Below are 15,417 nucleotides of genomic sequence, written 5' to 3' on the forward strand. Positions count from 1 at the left end.
TAAAATACTGGCTTTATTTATGAATAAGCATCTGGTTCTTATTTTTATTTAATATTAAATGACTTGTAAATCTTGTATTCTCTACAGAACAAAATGAAAAAACCCAATACCAACTACAATTTTCTCTCCATGTGAAATTTCCCACTTTTACTTTTGATTCTTTGTGCTTAGATATTAAGAATATTTCAATTTGCACCATAATTTAAATTATACTGTAAGTCACCATGTAATGAAACTCTTGGTAACATAAATTAGTGAAGTATTTATTTAATGTGTGTATTGAGATTTAACAATACTTGATGCATTAATTTCTACAGGATTCTTTCCTTCCCTGCTGGATGCAGAACAGCAGAGAAGGAAGCAGAGAAGATTTCTAAATTAGTTTCTCAACTGAATCCTTCACTGTACGACTAAGTACATTGCTTCTTACCAAAAAATTAAAGGTTAATTTTTCAAAATATGGTAAAATTTAAACTCATATTTTAATTTAAAAATTCTATTAAATGCATTTTATATGCTATTAAATAATTATCAGTCTGGTTTTTGCTTTTGAAGTAATATATATTGCTATAATAAATATTTTATATCTAGAAACTGATGTATATCTACACACACATATATGTGTGTATGCATATATACATATATATTTCTAGATATATATAAATCTAGAAAGTCATGTATATGTACAGATTTAAAACATCATGTGGTATTTCATATTAAGTAAAAACTAATCTCTAATATTTTACAATAGTAATTTTGGGATATATTCACATACTCATGACTAATATAATTTTTTATTACAAACTAGTCATTAAAATTATATATCTTATACATTTTGACATTTATCGTAATCCTATTTTATGCAAAACACAGTTTGAGAAGTACTGTTAAAGAATTATTACTTTTTACTTCCAGTATTTCATGCTAACTCATGAGCTAAATCAAATCGTTAGTTAATTCAGGTGTATAAAATTTGATAAGAGTGAGTCCCACTTTGGGCAGTAAATTCCCACATGTGACATACCCTTTGGAAAGCCTGGCTCACAGCCTCCTCACTCCGTGTAGATTGTGTGGTCTGGAGTTTTAGTATTCCAGCCTTCAGTAGATCCAAGGGTGTGCTTCCTTCTCTGCTGTTCTCCATCCAGCAGGGAAGGAAGGAATCTTGTAGAAATGACAGTGTCTGCCCTCCTGCAACTGGTTCCTGACTGCCTACATGCCTGTGGGAGCTGTTTCCACAGCCAGCTTTGTTACTTTCTTCCTTATTCTGCTCCCTTCCGCATTTCTTCCATCGTGTCCCTTTTCTGTTACCAACAACTGTGTAACTTAGATAGGTCCATAACCTGCTCCAGCTTCATTCATCCCCCACCTAACTGTCTATAGTAACTGTAGGAGTTAACACAAATGGGAAGTGAAGGACATGCCAGTTACTGAGTGAGTGCTTCATAAATCTATGAGGTAGGCACTTTTGGTATCCTTTTATAAATAATAACACTAATACTTAGGATGGCCTAAAGTCATATGGATTCAGCCCAAAAAACAAGATTTCTAAATTAGTTTCTTAACTGAATCCTTCACTGTACAACTAAGTACATTGCTTCTTACCAAAAAGAATGTTTGTGATAATAATAATTTGAGTAGAACAATGGTTGTGAAAGGCCTTCGAATACTGTAAAATGTTCTATCAATGCAGAGTAGAAGAAAATGCTAATTTATAGCTTTCAAGCCCTTTTATATCACCTTATATAACTTACTGTCAGGAAAATATGCTGATTGTTCTAATAATTGGTTAATTGAGAGCATTCTGTATAAACCACACATGGGCTATCAATTTCAAAGAGTTACCAAAAAAGTTTATTCCATCTCAGGGCTATTTTAATATGGTTTTCTCTGTCTTCGGTGGGCAAAGAAGACCTTACAGGAATATCATGAGCTTGGAATCTGCCTAACTATATTATTGTACAATAAGCACACATTAATTAAGCTGTACCAATAATCAACATGAAAGAATAAAAACAAGCTTTTACTATTAAGGCATTACTATTGATTTTTATAAACACCAAAATAATATCCCTCCTAGGCCCATTAAACAGGTAATAATAACCATTCATTTAATTAATACTGACTCACAGTGAAAATTTTAGAGTACATGTAACACCCACATTAATATCAAGAAGGTTCATTAGGACTAATACTACAATAAATATAAAATGAATTAGTAATGATTACACCATTATTTTAAAGCATTCCTATTTGTACATTTGTATTTACTTTAATCACCATCACTCTAAATGGCAATGAACAAAAGCCAGGCTGGGTATATTTATGTAGAAATAACGAGGCATATAAATGCAACTCAGTGAAAGACATGCACATCTTATCTGCACGTGTTCATCAACACACCCATTTGTGTGGAAGGTTACTAAAAAGACATACTCTTTGTAACATTTGTGAGGGAAATTAAAATCATCCTGCAATTTGTCCTCCTCTCTGGTTTGAAATTGTTCCTTCTGAATATCTACATTCTGATTCAAGATGCTAGTAGAGTGCCTAGCACATAGTAGGAAGACCATAAATATTTGTTAAATAATGTCCATGCCTCCATGTTACATTCTCGTCTGGGAGGACTACTGGCTACACTTGAGTATGTTTAATTTTAACTTTGATTTCAAAGAATCTGTTGATGATTGTCTACATTTACAATCAATGTTGGACAGATTTTATTTACTAGGGGGCAAAAGGGAAAAGGAGAGAAACCTCTATTTCTGCCAGCTAACCAAAGTGGGGCAAAGAATGTAATAAATAACTCTTGCTTTCAGAATGGGTCAGTAGGGAGGAAAATTAAAAGAAAAAGCTACAAAGGTCTATTTTACATTCTCTCTTCCCGTTCTTTTTTTCACAGAGTCTCGCTCTGCCACCTAGGCTGGAGTGCAGTGGCGCGATCTCGGTTCACCGTAAGCTCCGCCTCCCGGGTTCACGCCATTCTCCTGCCTCAGCCTCCCAAGTATCTGGGACTGCACCTGCCACCACACCTGGCTAATTTTTTGTATTTTTTGTAGGGACGGAGTTTCACCGTGTTAGCCAGGATGGTCTTGATCTCCTGACCTTGTGATCCACCGGCCTCGGCCTCCCAAAGTGCTAGGACTACAGGCATGAGCCACCACGTCTGGCCCTTTCTTCCCATTCTTTATGGCTCAATCTTTCAGGATGTCAGGAAGCTGATTGTTTCAATAAACGAAACTCTGATAAAAGAAGGCAAAGAGGAAAAGAGACAACAAAACTCTCCTCTCTTCCTTTTATACCCTTGCTAATGACAAACATTTCCATATGGGCTCTTACAGAATCTTAAGTCCTGATTACATTTGAGTTAGAGCTGAATGGACAACATAGTTAAATTGCTATTATTTTAAAAAGTTACTTGTATTTGCTCTTAAGTACTGGGTAGTCAGAAACCGGCCATTTTATGAATATTGACAACGTGATAAAGGGACAGTTCCTCCAAAATAATGTCACAGAGTCCTGAGCATCTTGGAGGGGAAAATATGGGTGTTTTTGGTGGGTAGAAAACATACTTCTCTTTGGAGATCTGGTTCTCTTTGGAGTTCGCATGCTGCTGGATGAATACTGTCAAAATCCTGGCCCATGCTTGCTTGCCCTCTAAATCCTCTGCCCTAGCTTCTTGTTGCTTTGATTTTATGTTCTCTCTACTCACATGACTATTTGTCCAGCAGAGAAGCTAAGGATTTGCTAACTGTGAAGAAAAAGATTCTGTGTTTCACCACACTGCAAGCCTTGAAACCACAGAAGCAGTGAGCAAGCTAACATTTATTCTAAAGATAAACATGAAATCCAGGTAAAGAAACAAAGCACAATTTATTATCCTATTGATCACTAAGAGACTAATGTCTTTTCCTTTCCTAAAGACATTTATCCAATAAGCTTTGTACACACCACAGCAACAATCTGTAACCCATTACAGAAGTGTCACTAACACAGCGTTAATTACCACAGTATGTGACTTGGAAATGGTATCTTGAGTAAAGTGGAATATTTGGTCCACAACCCAGCATAAAACCACATCAGAGTCTTTTGTCTCCAGCTCGAGGCCATTCTCCACCTCTGGGTCAGGAAATAGGATTTTCTAAGGAGTGAAGAAGTAGCTTCCTGATGTTTCTTCCTCTCCATTCTCAGTTTATACCTCCAGGTCAACACTCTCATCTGATCTCAGAAGAATGCATCATTTTTTGAGGACCTACTTTGTGCTAGGAACTTTATGTAAATTTGTTCTTTTAGTCTTTATCACTCTATAATATGTTAGTATACTCATTTATAAGTATAATTCTATGTATATAACTCAATACACGGATAATACAAAGAGAACTTTTAAATTGGTATGCCCACCTCACCAAAGCTCTTTTTATGTAATCATGAAGCTTCATAACTAAAGGAAGTTCACAAACTGAAGACTAAAGATTGAATAACACAGGTAATAAATAACACACATCATTACCGCTAATTGCACAGAGCCACCTTTGCAGCCACTCCTGTGGGAGGTTATTTGTAATTACATTGTATGCTAGACCTGCATGTGAAGTGGATAGACTTCTTCTCACCATCCTTGTCAAAAATATTTTCTTTAACACCAGGTCTAAATGCAGACTATTTTATTTTTCTCTAGTACCTAGAGAAGTTTTAAGGCTTTTGCTCTAATACGTGAGAACACAAGTCTTTCTCTCTCATTTTAGATGAAGCTATTACCTCTCTTCAATTTGCATGTTAGCTTTTAAGAGCACTCTTGGAAATCATAAAAGTACCCAGGCACTCTGCCACCATCTACTTTGGTCTGTAGCATGATGGAAAGGAGGGTGAGAATAAGGAAAGTGGATAGATGAGAATCAAAATAGATGATGCTCTATTCTAAATAAATTCGGGACAGAGAATGTAAGAAGAAATTTTTAAAAGTGAAAGGTTAATAATGATAATAATAATATCTAATCTGTCAGAGTTTACTATGCAGATGCAGTGGGAATGAGTTATACACATTATTCATTTAAATCCTCAGGATAATCCCTTCATTTACGTACTATGATGATCCCCAAATTGCTAATGAGACAGCTGAGGTTTAAACAAGTTAGTATCTAACCCAAACTAGCTAGTAGATGACAAAGTCTGGATTCCAACCCAGAATGCTTGCACCTCTAATCATCATGTGTCAGGAAGCAGCAATTACTTCATGGAAGAGCAAATACGAGCCTGTGTTGCTAAGGCCAATGGCATACTATGGAATTAGGAGCCAGTATTCGGGAAGGGGCCTATCCAGGCAACTGTCCCATTTGTTGTTTTTGCAGGCATGTTGGTTGTCTCTTCCTCTCTCTCTCAGGTTAAATATTCATAATTAATGGAGAAAGAATGGGCTAGACAACAAACAGTTTTGGAACAAAAGAAAAATTTAGCCAACTTCTTATCAAACTATAGCATGCATACAGAAAAGCAAAGAATAGATGTTTAGTTCAATGAGTTTTCACAAAATGAACATACCCCTGCATAACAACTCCTGTGTAATACCAGAGAGATCAAGAAACAAAACTAGTCCTCCAGCAGTCACTCTCATCCCAATCACGAATGCCCTTAAGGTGTAACCACTAATCTGATTTTAAAACTGTGGATTAGTTTTGCTATTTTTAGACTTTATGTAAATAGAATTACATGTTATAAATATTTTATGTTGGCCAGGCGTGATGGCTCACACCTGTAATGCCAGCACTTTGGGAGGTCAAGTTGGGTGGATCACCTGAGGTCAGGAGTTTGGGACCAGCCTGGCCAACATGGAGAAATCCTGTCTCTACTAAAAATACAAAAATTAGCTGCATGTGGTGGAGCATGCCTGTAATCCCAGCTACTCAGGAGGTTGAGGCAGGAGAATCACTTGAACCCAGGAGGCGGAGGTTTTGGTGAGCTGAGATTGTGCCATTGCACTTCAGCCTGGGCAACAAAAGTCAAACTCCGTCTCAAAAAAAAAAAATTATGTTTCATTCCTTTTATTTAGCATTTTGTCTGAAAGCATGAATATATGCTGTAGCAACCAGCAATAGTTTATTCTATTTGATGTGTAGGGCATGTTGCACAGATAAATCATAATTGATTTATCCAATACACTATTGATGAATATTGGGATTCTTTACAATGTTCAGTGTAGACTGGAGAGAAATCCTAGAGTTTAGAAATCCAAGGTAGGCAGTTTGATAGGAAATGAAGCCAGAATTCTAAAAACCATAAGCTAATTGCACAGAAGAAACTGCAGAAATTTGCCTGTCTAGGCCTTGACACTGGGTGATAAACAATATAAATATAGTCCCTGAGTATTTGTAAACACAAATTGGATGTATCTTTACAATCAAAATTCACAATACCTGAGTAGTTCTTTTCTAGGGGAACACAACTTCAATCCAGAATGAAAGTATTTCCACAGATAAGTTCTGAGGAACATGAGCTCATAGTTAAGAGTGATAAAACCACCCAAGGAAATGATGTCCCATGACAGAGTGTCTGCAGACAGCTACTCTTTCAGATCCTTAATATTTAAAAATATGAAAGAGAAATCACAAATAGAAACATATGAGAACACTATTTTTCAAAAGATCACACAAATTTGAAAAAGTATCCAAATAGAATGTTATAAATTGAACACACAAAAGCAAGGATTTCAAATTCAATGAATAGTTTGAAAAGAAGACTAGAGAGAAGAGATTTTTTGTAAAGTGGGATATTAACCCAGTCATTACCCAGGCTATAACATAGCAAAACAAAGAAATGGGAAATATTAAAGCAAGATTAAAAGGCATAGAGAATAAAAGGAGAAGTTTTAACATATCTAGTTGGTGTTTTAGGAGAGGATATTCGTGGAAATTGTGAAAAGGAAATATTCAAAATACAAATTTTTATGAACTGTTGGGAGAGAACAATTTTACAATTCAGAAGCCCAACATATTTCTGACAGGAAAAAATAAAGCAGTCAAGCCCTAGACCCATTATAGTGACATTACAAAAAGCAAAGACAAAGTTGGAGAAAAATAATTTTCTATAAAGGGTGGCAATTAGACTGACAGCTGACATCCTGACCTCAAGAGTAGAAGTAGAACATAGTGGGATGATATTTTCAATGTACTCAGAGGAAGATAGTGGTATATCTGAGTTTTATACTCTGAAAATCTTTTAGAACATAGGTTAAATAAAAATATTTTCTGAAAAATAACTGAGTTTACCACTAGCAGACTCTCATTAAAGCAAATTTTAAATAATGTATTTTGGGCTCAGGGAATTTATCTCAAATATAAAATATAATATGCAAAAAGGTATGGCAAGAAAAGATGTGTATGAGTTAAAATTTGAGTAAATCTAAATAAATACTGATTGCATACAACATTTATAATCATGTAATGGATGCTCAAAATTAAGGAATTGTAAAATTATTGCACTGTTTAGGTAAGGATAAAAGCTTCAATTTATTTAAATATATTTATGTTAAAATACATAGATTTGTGATTGAAGAAGTAGTATAGAAAAATTAACTTTTAAACTAGAAAAAATAAACTTTATGTATATTATATTTAGATTTAGATTATGTATTTATATTATGGTCAGATACATATATGAGAAATAATGCTGACCAATTAATATCAATGATCTTCATATAGAAAATTATAAAAATTATATTGAAAGGCGTTTAAAAATTTTAAATAAATGCTATATTTATGGATAGAATATTAAATTTGATTTATAGATTTAAAGCAATTGCATTGAAAACTATAAGAGTTTTGGGTAAAATTTGTTAAAACAATTATAAAATAGTGCAAGTAAGAAAGTCAGGAATGGACAAGTCACTATTGAAGAAGAATCAGACAAATAATCTATCCTATCAGTTGTTAAGACTTTTTATGAAGCCATAGTAATTATAGTGTGGCATTTATTCAGATTGATAAATATAGCAAATAAATACAATACTGAGCTCAGTAACAGACCCACTTAAATATGAAAATCTTAAGTGTGGAATTTGAACTGCAAGTCAATAAAGAAAGGAGTACTCAAACAAGTGGCAAATAAAAATATAAATTAAATCTGTAACTAATATATAACTAAAACTCAACATCAGATATATTAAGGATATTAATATTTCAGAAAGAAACAAGTGTTTTATGATATTGGGGTAGGAGAGTAGATAATTGTAAATTAGAAAAGAAAGTATCAAAACTTCAGACTGCATGAAAAAGTAACTTCTGCTAACCATAAAAAGAATGAAAGAGAATGCCACAAATGACTGGAAGATATTTCTAGCAATTTTAACCCATAAAGGATTAATAACTAGAGAATATAAACAACTACTATAAATTAATAGTATATATTTTTAAAAGACAAATAAGCTCGACCAAACAAACAAGTAAAAATTATGAACAGGCATTTTACAAGAGAAGAAAAAAAATGGTCCATTTATATTTTAAAATATTCCAACCTTTGTTAGGTATCATGACAATGTAAATTATAACCACAAAGAGATTCAATTTCCCACAAATCAGATTGGCAGGATTAAGGCAGGCAGTACCACATGTTACCAACAATGCAGATTAATGTTACATCTGAAATACAGCTGGAGGAAATGCATATTGGTAAAAGCCACATCAAAGCTTTTGACATTTTCAGTAAATATTATCATGCACATCTCCTGAAGCCCAGCAATTCACTCAGGCAGAATTAACTTCCAGAGAAATTCTTACAAACGTACATTGAAACATGTTCAAGAATGTTCATAACAGCATTATTTATTCATTGCTAAAAGTTGAGAACCAGCTCAGTTGTCCATTAATCATGTATAAATAAATTGAAATATTCTTACAATACAGTAATCTATAGTGATGAGTATATAGTATGATCCATAAATAAATAAATGAATAAATAAATAAATAAAATGAATGTATCTCAAAACACAGCATTACAGAAGAATGACTATATATATATAAAATGATCTCATTTTGTAAGACTCAAAACTAGACAAATTTAAGTAATATTTTATTTTTGATACATAAATACGTGAACATTTCATAAAGCAAAGCAAAGGAGAAAGAGGTCAAAGAATGAACAATGAGGTGAGCGAGGCAGAAAAAAATTTAGGGAGTGGGACTTCAAAATCTCCGGGAGCAATCCATTTTATAAGCTATGTGTCAAGGACCTAGATATTAGTTTTGTTTTTCTTTAAATTGTGTATATTAATTGTACACACTTTTTTTTCTACTTTAGGGTTTAAGAAAATGATTTTGTGCCAGTACAGCAACAGAAGACAAATGAAAATAAGAATTATGAGTGAATCAACTCTATGTACATGTAAGAAACATCATGAAATTACTCTGTAATTACTGATTAAAAATATAATCATTTTTACATAAAAAAATTTACAGTAAAAAATCATTTTAACATAAAAAATGATTAATCATTAACATTGGCAAATGATTAGGTTAATCATTGGCAAAGAAGAATTTCAACAGATTTCTTTATCCACAGATGTTAATTTAAGAGAGATTTTAACTTTCTTTTTTATTGTTTTTAGATGACTTTATTGTATTTTAAAAATAATGTATGCTTATTATTTAAAATTCAAACAATACTATGATCTACAAACTGTTAACTAAAAAAGTAGCTATGCAAGTTGTTATCATCCCAAAATAACAACTGTTAACATGGGATGATCATATGTACTGAGGGAATAATGAGAAATTAGGAGGACATAAAATTATATACACTGCTTTTAAGTTAAAAAGCATTTAAAGTTAATTTTAAGTAATTTTGACAAAAAAAATGAAGCTAAAGTGAAAAAGGAATGCTGAAATGCCTCTTCAATATTCTCATCTCATTCTATAGTTTTATCATTTGATCTTTAAACTCCCACTGTATTTTCATAGGATGAAGCATATTATGTTTCTTTTACTTTTCTTCATAAGAAATATTCTAACATTTCAGAGGATTATGCCATTAATTATGTTCTTTCCCATGTTCGACATGAGAAAACATAATGACTTTAAAAGTAATTGATATAGTTTGGCTTTGTGTCCCCACCCAAATCTCATGTTGAATTGTAATTCTCAATGTTGAAAGAGGGACTTGGTGGGAGGTGATTGGATCATGGGAGTGGACATCCACCTTGCTGTTCTTGTGATAGTGAGTGAGCTCTAACGAGATCTGGTTGTTTAAAGGTATGTAACACTTTCCCCTTCTCTCTCTCAGGCAGGCCATGTGAAGACGTAGTTGCTTCCCCTCTGCCTTCTGCCATGACTGTAAGTTTCCTGAGGCCTTCCCAGGCATGCTTCCTGTACAGCCTGTGGAACTGTGAGTCAATTAAATCTCTTTTCTTCATGCATTACCCAGTCACAGGTAGTTCTTTATAGCAGTGTGAGAACAGACTAATACAGTAATGGACTCTCTGTAGGTCTTTGATAGGGTGTTTTAAAAGTCTATAAAATACAAATTAAGTTTTCTCAATAAAATTTTTTCTGTTTCCAGACCTTTCTGACAGCCTCTATTTGCTATGACAAAGTGTGATAGAATCTCCATGATTTATTCCTATCGACCTTACCTAGCTAATGATCTTCTCCCCTGAAGATACAACTTGATGACTGGGCATTGATGTCACAGAAGAGGACATTATGTTTGCCTCCCTCTGTGTGTGTGTATGTGTGTGTGTGTGTGTTTGTTTGTGTGTGTGTGCATGTACTATAAGGTAGAAAAGGAGGATGATAGAAAACTTATAAGGACTCTCTCTCTCTCTGCCTCTCTCTCTCTTTCTCCCTCTCTTTCTTGTCTGATGGCCTATATGAAAGTCAACTCCACATTTTTGGGTATAAGCTACTAAGGAGGCATAAGTTAGATATTGTAATCACTAACCTATTTAAAACAGATTTTGTGTCAATTGAGGGCTTTTTTAAATTTTATTTTTTAATTTTGTGCTGAAAATAACATTGGTTAACTATTTTATACTTAATTATGTTTAAACTTATCCATTACCCTTCAGGCAGAAAGGAAAATTTTTTTAAAAGGAAAAAGATCCTTGAAACCTTAAGAAATGGAACCAGTATTTTAGACATGCGTGTGAAATCATTAATGTAGAGAATCCTTCCCTGCAGAGGGAGACTAATTCTTTGTTACAACCCTCAGTAGATTTTATTTTGGAAATGCCTAGGATTGTCCATAAGTCCCATGCCAAATCTCCTATTCCTTCAGCATATTGAGATGATGCTTAAAATTCTGGTGTTCATAACTGAAGTTAGAATTCTTACCATGTACATAACCGATAATTTTCTGAAAGTAAGTTTTGTTCAGGATGGGGATACATCTCGAGAATTTGGCACTTGAATTAGACGAATCCTCTGAGGGTACAAGACCATCTGAGGACTCATGTGACATTTGACAGTTGTTTTACAAATTGGCTTAAGCTTGGTCTTGCTTCCTTGAAAAATCCTTTTTCCGATGGCAACTATGCCAGTGTAGGACATACCCAATCAATGAATTTCAGCTGTCATCATGATCGACACGGATCACTGAACAATTGACTAGACTGTGATGATCAGTATTGATTGTGAATGTGTCTGAAATTAAAATATTGGATATACTATGGACTATTCATTTCATCATTTCATGAATGCGGAATAGTCATTGAACCAGGAGTTTGAATTCCCATGCTGGTCCCCTCATCTTATGAAGACCAGAACATTCACTTTCCTTTATTTTTCTTCCAAAAGAAGGAGAAATTTAAATGGCTATGTAGCATATGTAAGTAAGCATTGAAGATAGCTTGAATTTGATATTTTTAAAAGAGAAAACAAAACCTGCTTTAAAACAACTCACAAACATGGTGACTATTCTTGTGGAAGTGTACTTTATTTATACCTTAAGTCTCCTGTATAAACTCTGTGAGAGTAAGCACAGTATTAATTAGCTTACTCAACAGCTGTTAAGAAGGCACTACCGTGTGTCAGGCACTTTCCAAGTGCAAAGATAAAATAGTGCTATGCCTTCTGCTGCTCCCATAGTCTAGTCGGAGAGAGTCAAACTTGATGAAATAATCACATCAATAAATGTAAACTTTAGAAGAGTGTAAGTGAGTGTCAGTGAGGCATCAGGTGCAGACAGTGCAGAATGAGAGAACTGGTTAAATCAGGCAGCGAGGGTGAAGTTTGCTGAAGAAATGATCATGAGTTGAGGCATGATGTTAGAGTAAGATTTTACTTAAGAAACGTAACTATGCAAATAGAAGGGTGGGGCTAAGGTGGATGCAAGAACGATCCAGACAGAGGAAAAAGTGCTTCTGTAGTTAAAATGGCACAGCACATTTGAGAATTAAGAGAAGGCCAGTGTGACTAAGGGTAGAAAGCAAGATCGAGTGACGTGAGGCAGGAGGTTAGAAAGAGAGCCAGGGACACTCAAATGCAGAGGCTTGGAGGGAGACATTTCCCCCAGTGTGTCTGACACCCAACCTTTGTGCCTGCTGTCTCAGCATAATTAACAATAGCACACCCTTTTGTTCTCAAATGCAGTTTGAGTTTTCTGTTCACTAAGAAAATTGTATGATCACTCTACTTGAAGTCCATATTAAAGATTTTGGTCTTTACCCTAACAATGGGAAATCTTTAAAATGCTTAAGCAAGAGAGTGACATGATCACATATAACCTTTGAAAAGATTATCCAGGCTATACGGTGTACAAAAGGTTAATTGGGGCAAAGGCAGATGCAGGGACACCAGTTAGGAGGCTGATGCCAGAGTCAGAGAAATGATGACAGTAATATGAACCAGGTGATACTGGAGGAGATAGAGTGAAAGAATTTGAGGCAAGTGGACTGTATCAGTCTAATCATGTCTGCCTCAGCCTGGACAAGCAATCATACAAGCTATAAAGCATGTATGATTTAAACTGCTTGCTACTCAAAACTAGAGAAACTGATGAGGAACCTTTTGCTAGAGATGAGAGAAGACTCAGAATGGTAGTTAGATCACACAACATAAAGTCTGGTGGGGCGATCAGAGGCTAAGAATTGATGAAGGCTAGTGTCTTCATGTTCCATCATAATTATTCTGAAGCTTGAGGCCACCAAGAAGCTGGTCCCACAGTGGATTGTCAGGCATCTCCAGAATAGTCTATAGCAGGGGTCCCCAACCCCAGAGCCATGGACAGGTACCGGTCCATGGCCTGTTAGGAAGCGCGCGGCACAGCAGAAGGTGAGCATGGGCAAGTGAGCATTACCGCCTGAGCTCCGCCTCCTGTCAGATCAGCGGAAGCATTAAATTCTTACAGGAGCACAAACCCTATTGTGAACTGTGCATGCAAGGGATCTAGATTGTGTGTTTCTTACGAGAATCTAACTAATGCCTGATGATCTCAGGCGGAACAGTTTTATCCTGAAACCCTACTCCCCCACCCCATCCATGGAAAAACGGTCTTCCATGAAACTAGTGCCTGGTGCCAGAAAGGTTGAGAACAGCTGGTGTCTGCAGTATTGTGGGGAGTTTCTAGGATTCATGTGTGAAACTCGTAACTGCACATGGCCACAGAGAAGACAGGTGTTTTCTACTGGTATTCAGACTGAACTGACTTCTTCAGTCTGCCCTCTGGCAAGGTATAGTGGAGCACAGCTTAAAGAATCCAAAACACAAGGCAGGCTCTGAACAATTTACAGCAAAACACCGCTGAACAGATTTAGGTTTCGCCTCAAACTGAAGAGGTCATTGAAATACATGTTATTACTGAACCTTGTTTAAGAGGAGAAAGAGAAGGGGAACAACACGGCTGCCCTCAGGGATCAAGACGAAAGAAGAGGGTTTCAGTCAGATATGCCACAATAGCAAAGATGTGGAATCAGCCTAAGTGTCCATCCATGGTGAGTGGGTAAAGAAAATGTGTTATATACACAGTGAAATACTATTCAACCATAAAAAAAAATGAAATTGTGTAATTGGCAGCAGCGTGGATGAAACTGGAGGTCATTATCTTAAATTAATAAACCAGACACAAAAGACAAATATTGCATGTCCTCTCTTGTATGTAGGAGCTAAAACGTTTGATCGCATGAGAGTGAGATGATAGATAACGAGACTGGAAAGCGTGAGTTGGGGGAAGGGATAAGGATGAAGAGAACTGGGTTAAAGGATGCAAACATACAGTAAGATGGCATAAATTCAGTGCTTAATAGCAGAGTAGGGTGACAATGCTTAACCAAAATATACTGTACTCAGTTAGTGGGCACCCTAAGTACCCTGACTTGATCACTACATATTATATACATGTAATAAAATGGTTCACATACCCCATAAACTTGTACAAATAAAAACAAATAAATAAATTGAAGGTGCCAAAGAAGGTTGGATGAGTAAGAATTACTGCGAAAATGATCACAATTTAACAAAGCTGGGGACTCCTAGGAAACCCCTAAGGAACAGTTAAAGATGTGGGCAAACTAAACTGTGGTGACTCTTTTGCTTTTGATGTGCCAGATTTGATCTTAAATAGAATGTCTGTGCAAGTCTTGACATTAAATTCTGTGTGCCTTATGGACCGCAGGATGATTATGCGATTTGCTGACACATGCAAGATAGTCTCATACTTGAGGGTTGGTGATACCCGTGTGAGTATTTCACTGTGGCAAGAGGTACAAACATAAGGGAGTGAACTGCGTGGACACCCATCTATCTCCGTTCTCTTGGTAGATAGATGTGGAGAATGCTGACGAAATCAAGTCTGAAACTTCTGGATTTACTTTCAAGAACATTTTCTAATTATTTGGCTTCAAGATACAATAGAAGAAACTGTGATAAACAATGCAGTTAAGAGAAGTAACGCCAGCTGGGCGCAGTGGCTCACGCCTGTAATCCCAGCACTTTGGGAGGCTGAGGCGGGCGGATCACCTGCGGTCAGGAGTTCGAGAGACAAGCCTGTCCAACATGGAGAAATCCTGTTTCTACTAAAAATACAAAAATTAGCCGGGAGTGGTGGTGCAGGCCTGTAATCCCAGCTACTGGGGAGGCTGTGGCAGGTGAATCGCTTGAACCCAGGAGGCGGATGTTGCAGTGAGCCGAGATCGCATCACTGCACTCCAGCCTAGGCAACAAGAGCAAAACTGTGTCTCAAAAACAAAAAAAGAGAGAGAAATAAGTAATGGCTTTTGAATTATCTCTCTTAACCTAGCAAGACATAGGAAAGGAAGATTTCCTAGAAGAAAGCCTGAGTGTCCTCAGTGGGCACAATGATTCACTAGGAGAACAGTGTGACAGTGATTTGAAAAAAATGTAAAAGTCTTTCCTCCATTCAGCAGTCATTCTGCTATTAATTGTTGAGTATCTATTGTACCATTCAGTGTTCTAGGCTGTGTAATTATAACTGTAGACA

General features: G+C 35.8%; 1 long non-coding RNA gene across 1 annotated transcript in view; it reads right to left on the reverse strand.

The window, feature by feature from the left end:
* Nucleotides 1-3,689, reverse strand: part of LINC02906 (long intergenic non-protein coding RNA 2906) — a 35,639-nt gene extending 31,950 nt beyond the window's left edge. Inside the window, exon 1 of the long non-coding RNA XR_006700249.2 lies at nucleotides 3,570-3,689. This is a non-coding gene — a long non-coding RNA (long intergenic non-protein coding RNA 2906). The remainder of the gene's footprint in view (nucleotides 1-3,569) is intronic.
* Nucleotides 3,690-15,417: the final 11,728 nt, after the last annotated feature.

The sequence above is a fragment of the Macaca fascicularis genome, chromosome 8 (assembly GCF_037993035.2).
Source record: "Macaca fascicularis isolate 582-1 chromosome 8, T2T-MFA8v1.1".
NCBI lineage: Eukaryota > Metazoa > Chordata > Mammalia > Primates > Cercopithecidae > Macaca > Macaca fascicularis.